This window comes from Mytilus edulis, chromosome 6, assembly GCF_963676685.1.
Source record: "Mytilus edulis chromosome 6, xbMytEdul2.2, whole genome shotgun sequence".
Taxonomy (NCBI): Eukaryota; Metazoa; Mollusca; class Bivalvia; order Mytilida; family Mytilidae; genus Mytilus; species Mytilus edulis.
Genome location: NC_092349.1, coordinates 91,942,847 through 91,952,390, shown reverse-complemented (window position 1 = coordinate 91,952,390; position 9,544 = coordinate 91,942,847). Strand labels below are relative to the sequence as shown.

The 9,544-nt window shown below is 31.8% G+C and overlaps 1 long non-coding RNA gene across 1 annotated transcript; it reads left to right on the top strand.

The window, feature by feature from the left end:
- Nucleotides 1–245: 245 nt before the first annotated feature.
- On the top strand, nt 246–2,143 carry LOC139528895 (uncharacterized). Its single transcript, XR_011665719.1, has 3 exons — nt 246–335; nt 1,017–1,177; nt 2,046–2,143. It is a non-coding gene; the product is annotated as an uncharacterized lncRNA (long non-coding RNA).
- Nucleotides 2,144–9,544: the final 7,401 nt, after the last annotated feature.

Below are 9,544 nucleotides of genomic sequence, written 5' to 3'. Positions count from 1 at the left end.
TTTTATAAACAAAATTATTATGGTTATTGAGAAAAAGTTCAGCATTGCCAAGAATGTTGCGAAAACACATGTCTGATAAAACCAAGTCTTGGTTTTATGAATTTTTCACAATTGCTCGTTTTTGGATAAGAAATTTCTTTAAATTAAAGGTCCGATAGAAGTTTGATATGTTTTTGAATGTTTATATAACAACATCATTACAGATCGAAAGCAAATTATGCATTTCGACGCACATGTCATGCCGCTTCATTGTTATTCAAATGAGCGACCATAACCGGTTGTTTGTGTACTTTAACACACATGATGTATCATTGAAAAAGTGTAGGCATTGTATGGTATGAATATTTCTATATATCTGTAATTTAAACTATAATTGCTAACTTCAATACATTAATTGTTGCATGTACTTTGACAGAGAGTTGTCTCATTGACAATCATATATATACATGTATATGCCATCCTTATCTTCTTATTTATATTTTTAATACACACATATATACATGTTTAATGATTTGAATTCAAACACGTATCAGTTTCAATTCAAACAAGTATCAGGTGTTGTTCAGTTTCATTTCATTTGACTTGAGTTGGGAGGACACAAATTTTTTAAGAACAATTACTCAAGCTTGAAAATATGTGGATAGGTCAGGAAAACTATAAAAAAAGTTGTGATTATATCAATAAACTTCCAATAACTTCTTCGTCTCTCATCCTTCTCGGTGTGACATAAGCTGTTTTTATCAATCTTTTTATACACATTGGTATTCCACTCTTTTATTGCAGAGCATTAATACCCACATGAAACCCAAACATTATATAGGTATTAAAAGGTTACATTTTCACCTATCTGTATTTGCAATTTATCATGTTGCAAAACAATATATATCCATCATTTGTGAAGTTATTTCACTCTATATATGTGTCCTTTAGCTACCCTATATTTATTTATGCTTTGAATGATCCAGTACTTTATAGTCATGTCCATATATTCATATTATGTCTTTCTATAATTTCAGTCAGTGGAAATACATAGAATCAACATCCTAGCTGATTTTGCAATTTTTCATACAGACTATGAAAACACTGCTGTAGTTCTTTGATTCTTTAATAAGTTGTACATGTTGTGATGTAACAAATTACTTTTCATAAACTGCATGTACAAAATGAATGAAAGAAGGTAAGATATTAAAGTTAGTCTCAAATAGTTATTTTTACTTGTGAGAAAGTTGCATGTAATATTTCATAGAAAATGATTCCTCTTGTTATTGACTTACAAATATAACTCAGTCTCAAATGAAATGAAAGTTCAAAGATTTAAGAATACAAACAAGTACACATGTGCATACACAAACGTTAACATATTATTGACTATATTAACATTTGCCATGCAAGATATCAAAATATTTTTATAGTATACAGCTATTGACCATTTTTACATCACAGACTACAAATTTTGTGGACTCAGTGAAATTAAGTCATGTACATGTATTTGCAGATTTTTCCATCTTTCGTACATGTAGGTGTAATTAAGATTGAGCCAAACTGCATTGAAAAATGTGCTGGAACAGTTTACATTTATAATATTACTTTGTAATGAGCACCATAGGCTGAAAGTTCTGGATCTGCCACTAAGAATCTACATGTATACCAATATAAAATACCTGACACTCTAAAACAAGCATAATTTTTTTAATGGTTTACAATCAGGACGACATCAACATTGACCTTCTTCATTTTTGGGGTCAAATGTGACAGGGCTGCCACTTTTTAAGGACATCATCGATTATTTCAATTACATATTGAGGTTGAAATGCTTTTGTAAAATTTAGTTACACATTTATGATAATTTGATAAAGCTTAAATCAATGTAAGCGTTTTGTTTTAAACTTTTTTTTTTATATCTGCACTAAAAAGAGAAGTGTTATAATTGTCTTTAGACATTAATATATATAAATTCACATTTAATTTGACTTTTAAATTGCATATTGTATTGTTTTCTTATATTGGAATTGTTTTTCAATACATGTATAACATTATAATTTCAGGATAGAATGCAAAACTGGTGAAGATGAAGGTTATAATTGTGATCTACATATTGATTGATTTGAAGCAGATTTTGTTCTAGAGTGAAATAAAAAAAACACTAGTGCAGTGTGTTTTAGAAAGATGTTCAACTATTAACACAACAACAAACATATTCATTGTTTGACTGAGAGATAAATGAATATAAGTGTAAATAAAGAGTAGACACTTTATTTTCTTTTTCTATTCACACTTTTTAGTAGCTATATATACAGCTATATTACCAAGCTCCAATTTATCATATTTATTTAACCCTCTTTCCAATTTTTTTGCAATCTTTGGTAATATTATTCAATTTGGTTGTTCTGAGATATTGGTCAATGTATCTAGTGCTGACAGTTCTTGTTGTTTTTTGTTTGACTTTTAAGATACATGGTCTTAGACTCTTTGCTATAGGATAGGCAAAGGATACCGTATGAATGCAGATATCCCTGTCACATTGATCATTATGGTGTTTTTATAAGTAGTGTTGTTTGTTGGTGTAAAATCATGATCCCAACACATCTAAAAATGCAAGTGTCAAACAAATAAAACTTAATATAACCAAAAGCAATCAGAGTTTCACACTACTTACTTAATTAGAACTAGGTCATACAGAATGAGAATGTGGTTGGCTTACACATACTGTCAGTGCTAAATTCTCCTGTTACTTGGGTCGGTGTATTAGCTTAATATTTAAGAACAAACAGTTGTCACACAGAAATGTCACCCTTATAATAAATAAAAATATGTGGTAAGATTGCTAATTATTGAAAAAGACAACTCTCCACCAGAGACCAAATGAATCTACTAAAAAAAGAATACTCATTTGTGTTCCTGCATGCAAAAGCTCTCAAGTCAATAAACCCTGAACATGGGCTGGTCTAAAAATCTCCATGGGAATAAGATATGCTTTAGTTAATACAACTCGATGCAGATCTAGGATTTTTAAAAGGGGTTTATAGAGGGGTCCCCAACCTAGACGAAGTTTGGAGTGGAACCTGCAAAAATATGGACTGACCCTAAATGAAGCTTTAAGTGAGGGGAGCGGGCACCCTGACTACCAAGTTTTATCCAGCCTCTGACAACTGCATCCCAAATATTATCGACATACGATTTATGGTTACATTACTGACTGCAGCTGGAAACTACAAATAAGAAAGATGAGTACGTATGTCAGCTTCTTATATTTCTTGTATCATGCTTCTGTGTGATATCTGCCTCATAAAGTTAATGGAACGTGTTTGTCAAGAAAAGGACACATTTGTTTTAACAAAGAAAATTCGAATGTCTGCATCTTTGGCAAAATGTTTGGTTGATACATTTAGCACGCCTATGTGTTAATTTTTAAGATTTTCTTGAGTAACACCAGCGTCTATATAGATAATTCAGTACTACAATGTGTAGTAAACGACAAATGAATAGAGCTCTATTGTTGATGTTTATATCAAATAAGGGTATATATATTTTAAAACTCCCAAAAGGGAAATAGAATCTTATTCTTAATCTAGAGGCATTTTTTATACGCCCGTCAAAATTTTGACGGGACGTATTATGGTTTACAAATGTCCGGTGTCCGTCCGTCTGTTCGTCTGTCTGTCCGGCGTAAACATGTCGCACCGTAACTTGAGAACGCCTCATCCAAATTTTATGAAACTTAACATAGTTGTTTCTTATGATGGTCAAATGATCTGTATACTTTTTGGTGAAAATAAGATTAAAACTTTTTGAGTTACGGCACTTTGTAACTAAAACAGGGGGTGTGTTTTTTTCACATGTCGCACCGTATCTCAATTATGGCTTAAAACTTTAAACACTTCTTAGTTATATTAATCTTAATATCTGTATACTTTTTGGTGATGATTCAAAATTTTATTTTTGAGTTATTGAGTATTTTGTAAAAAGGGGGAGGTTTTTTTTTACATGTCGCACCATATCTCAAAAACGATTTATGATTATTGCTTAAAACTTTACACATGTCTTTGTTATATTAATCTAAAGATCTGTATACTTTTTGGTGATGATTCAAAATTTCATTTTTGAGTTATTGAGTATTTTGTAAAAAGGGGGAGGTTTTTTTTACATGTCGCACCATATCTCAAAAACGATTTATGATTATTGCTTAAAACTTTACACATGTCTTTGTTATATTAATCTAAAGATCTGTATACTTTTTGGTTTGATTCAAAATTTTATTTTAGTGATATTTGTAAAAAAAAAACAGGGTGGGGGTGGGGGGGGGGGGGGGGGTTCTCATGTCCCGCCGTGTCTCAAAAACAATAAATGGTTATTGCTTAAAACTTTCTCAGAAACTATTTATGATTATTGCATAAAACTTCCACACAAGACGTTGGGCGTATCATGCGCTCATGGCGCAGCTGTTTATTATAAACTGTTCCTACCTGTTTCTTGTCCGGCTTCAAATGGTCATAATTAAAAATTATCATCAAAGATCTGCAGTTCAGATTTAATAAATATACAAATTATTGAACAGAGGACACAACACATATGTATATATATACAACTCGTCTAAACATCAACCCAACAATGTTAGATCTGTAAATTTGCTTTCGCAAATTTTTTGTTCTTCCCTCGCCGGGATTCGAACCCATGCTACTGAGATATCGTGACACCAAATCGCCTGCACTGTAGCCGTCCCGCTATATTTCTCTTGATAACATTTTATTCAAATACAGTCCCGCTATACCACACGACCACCTGGGCTTCATAAAAATGAAGCTTTCGGTGGCCGGGTGTTACCTTTCCACGTCAGTTTTAATCTAGCGTCGTACTACAATACATGATATATATAAGGCATGGAGATGTTATTTTTACAGATAAGCTAAATTGTCTATAGAAAAGGATCCTACAAATTAATGTAAGATACAGTCACAGAAAATAATTATATTTATAAGTACGTCTGAGCCAGTGACAACTCTACAACAGATTTATCCATCGGATCACCAGCAGTGATGGTGATACATGGCTGTGTACATTATGTATGTACATTATATACAATATATTAAACCAAATTTTTCACTCTAAATGGGGCGTAGATCCGCCTATGCTGAAGATAAAGTAGCCAACTTGTATGAAAACTATATATAAATGAGAGGTTCTTCCCTAAATTAATATTGGACAGGTTTTCAGGTCAGGATAATAATACGAAATTTCAATTATATCAAACCTCTGTATACTCGCTTTATTTATATACATTCTGGAATCGTCTAGTTTTTATTTTGTCAATATAGTGATTTAAAAAGAACAGAAATACATTTAAAGATGTGAATAATGTGAGAATAAAATAGAAGTTTTGATTTAATAATGTTGCAGATAGAGCTATAGAAATCTGAGGCTATTATTTGATGACACTCTCAGCGCCTTGTATAATTATATTATAAGGCAGCAACCATTTGATTTTCGGGGGGGGGGGGGGGGCTCTATGGATTTTTTTGGAAAAAAAAGTTTGTTTCCAGTTTTTGGAGAAAAAAATAAATAGTTTGTTTGTTTCCCCCTCAGCTGCCACTATATGTAATGCTAAAATTGCAAGAAAAAAAATGTTTTCGACTTGTCACGAAAAAATTGATTGTTCTTCGCCACAGGCGAAAAAAAAAAGTTTGTCCAGAAAAAAAATCCGTATTTATTACTGAATATTTCTTTTCTTGCTGAATATAAATTCCTTTTCAACTAATTTAACTCCATAAATGAAATTTGTATATCGGTAGACTACTGTATTCTGAATTTAACGAATCAAACAAATTTTAAATCCCCCCCCCCCTTTTTTTAGTTTTTACAATACACGTAGAAACATTTTAATTGAGATCATTCGTGTGCTAGCACGTGTTTGTTATCCTATTTTGGGAGTGTAGAAGAAGACCCCAAATAACCGGTCAAGGGTTCATACACTTGTCAAAATAAAAACACAAAAAAACTTTAAGCCAATCGAACTAGCAGGATAATTTTTCGGTATGTTCGGACTGTATGATTATTTGTTATGTAAAATCTAGATATTTCCGAAATTAAGCCGCCATTGTCTGATTATCATCTGAAGCGAGTTAGGCTCCCCTCTCTATGATTTCCCCTGGAGAGAGCTTTACCAGCTCCCGAAGATGAACAAGAAGGCTACCTGACTAGTGTAACGCCAATTATGATGTCCGCAAAGAAAAATAGATATTTTAATGCCTCATTACAAACCAAATCCAAAGATTACAAAGTTGTCAGCTTCAACGTAGATAAACACAATCAATTTATGACTGCTCAAAGGATCAGTTCTCCTGTAAAATTGAAAAACTTTAGTCTTTCCCCAAACAGTAAAACTGGGGATATGGACATTCTTGTAAATACACGCACCAAAGTGGACTTCGTTCAAAGCGTAAAATTTCAGAAGCGACTGGAATTTGCAGACACAGCCCCAAGCACTAGTGGATTGGGTAAAAGCAGTATGACAATAACCAGCATTAACAATATTGATCGATCAACAACTCAAATTATGGTAAAGCTATAATTATATAAGTTATGTCTTTATTCTAAATTTTAGACCCAAAACAATATTTGTTCTGGTTAAAAGTAAACCAAAGAGAAAAATTAAACCCAAAAAATTTGATAACTTTGAAAGTGCCAACATAGTGACTAATTCAGTTGAGAACAATACAAAGGCAGTAGTCACTATTCCATATAATACAGATCCTTATAAGAACTTTTTCTTTGTCAAGAGCATAATACATTGGAAACAACTGTAAGATATTATTGTATGCGCAAATACAGTCAAGGCAGCCCTCCAACACCGTCAATAGGTGTATAAACACCTAAGTCTGTTTTAGTCGATTAAAGAGCTCATGTTTCTTTTTTGAACATATGCAGGCTTTAAATTTCATTTACTTACTTATTAAGAGTAGAGTCAACATTCACAACATAGACAGTGAAGTCCTCAATATTATATTATGCCATCTAAGATGTATGGCTGTTTTAAAAAACATTGGGGCATTTTATTTTTTTCTGTTGTGCCTTTTCACCAGCTTCCAATATTATATTTCAACACACTTTATGTATGGAAAAACCTTTTGATTCTAAAGATAGAATGGAAATGGGGAATATGTCAAAGAGACAACAACCCAACAATTCAGCAGAAACAACCATCATTAATGAAAGCATAATTCCGTTTTTAAACGAACTAGGGTACATGTGCGTATCACAGAAATCATCTAAATATATTTTATTTCTGTTTCAATATATTCTTCCTGAACATAACTCTTCTGAGACCCTTACTTTTGCAGGATTGTAAGTCACCATATGTACTAGTGCATGTAGTTGATCATATTACTTCTAGTTGTAGTGGTATGACTATGACTATAAATATAAAACTATCAAAAACAAAGCACAACAACAACCAAAAATTCAATGCACACAATATACTAACTCAATTAATCAGCTATTTTTAATGAGAATCTTAGGTAAAACGCCTTAGTTTCCCAATCACTGACTAAACTTCTTTTATTTCTAAACATATTTTTTTTTTCAGTACAACTTAAAAGGAAAAGTGATTTCAATAGGAGAAACGAAAGTTGTGGAGATGTTCGGTAATACGAAAGAGAAAAAAGAAATAATCATTGCAGATTCCACTGGGAATGTTAAAGTTGCTGTTTTTGAAAACCTGATTACCGAACTACAACTTGATAATTGCTGCACACTAACAAATCTGTCTTCAAGAAAATATAGTGATTTTTACCTTACCACTACAAAATTAACAAAAATTACTGTTCAGGATGATGACCTAGGAGAAATAAATGATGATATAGAGGAAAATGAACTACCAGAAAAGATTGGACAGATCCAAAACATACAAATAGTGAAAAAATTCCATTGTGGATCATGCAACAAGAAAATGGACATTCCAGAGGGAATCAAAAAAATAAAATGCCCTCACTGTAATTTGAAAGGAAATGTTGAAAGTTTTCAATTCAAGGTTACAAGCAGATTTAACTTGAAAGAAAACAAAACAACCACACATCTTGTTGCCTTCCACGACACAATTTCTGACTTCCTTAATAGTCAGAACAGATCTGACTATCTAAATGACATTGACCAGCTGGAAGACTATTTTCTTGATATAATCTCTATAAAGTGCACTGTAAATGAAGATGTTGTCACAAAATTTGCTTTGTAGACAAGAAATGAACATGCACAAGTAACATGCTTGCATACAAATGAACAAGTACTTCATGTGTTTATGTTGACACTATGATCATGATTATTGAAATATTGTTGTCAAGAGTTTTAAATCAGTATTTTTTTTCCCTCCATCATGAACAGTTGAAAGCTGGTTTTGACATTGCTTCACTCTGCCCATTTGTTCGCATACTAATATGGTGAATACTTGTGTATCTCTTCAAAATTTAAGAAAAAATATTGGTCATTAGAATTTTTGATGTTAAAATAACAAGCAAAATGTTATACAACATGTAGAAATTAACTTTTCTGTAATAATAATTATGGACTTGTCTGTATTTTTCTTTTAATGATATTATAAAGATACTTACATGTAAATATGTTCAAAAAGAGACAAAGTTCTCTATTTCATTTAAGGATGTCTGCTGATCATGTTTTTGAATTCTTGTCATTTTTTCTCAGGTTTTATTCATACAAATGCATTAAATTTGTTCAATAGATCTTTTAAGACAATTTGAAGTTTTGTCTCACCTAGCAAAACTTAGGGATAGTGATCCGCGGCATAAAATCCTTGTTATTTTTTCTTGGTTTAAAGGGTAAAAAAACAATTCCAATGTTAACAAATAGCAAAGTGAAGAAAACCCTTTTCCTGCCATTTTCTAAATGTCTCATATTTTGAAAACTACACACGAGACTAAAGATTTTATTACTTTATTTTGTTTGAATATCAAAGTTGTTTTCATTGTAAGCAACCGCATGAAATCCTTGTTATTTTAAATTTGAGCAGCAGACATCCTTAATTGCATGCATCTTTTTTCTTTGTCTATCCCTTACTACAGGTATTTACGATGATTAACTATAAATCGATATATTTTTATCTTCAAGCAACACCGTTGTATTGTGTTTTAAGGTTTACTGATGCCTGTCTTTCCATTTGTCTTGAAAACTGAGATTTTCTCAGCTACTTTGCATCAGATTGATTTAATATTTGGTATGAAGATTACCTCAGCTTTGTTGTGACAAGTTGTAAAGTATTAGTGCTTTTGGCATGATCAACAAACTTCATCTTGTTTGCCGATACTATAAAATGTTAAAATTTTCGTAACACTTTTCTTAGCTTAAATGCTGTACATTGGTTTGGCATTTTGAAGTGGTCAGTTGTACAATGCTTAGCAGTCAACTATTTTAATTGAAAGAGATGTCAATTTAAAACAAAATCACATAAAATTGGCTAAAAATCTAAAAAAAAAATTTTGAGACTCGAAAAATCAATATGGGAGGGGATGAGAATTGAGGATTTTTTTATTGTGGCCATATT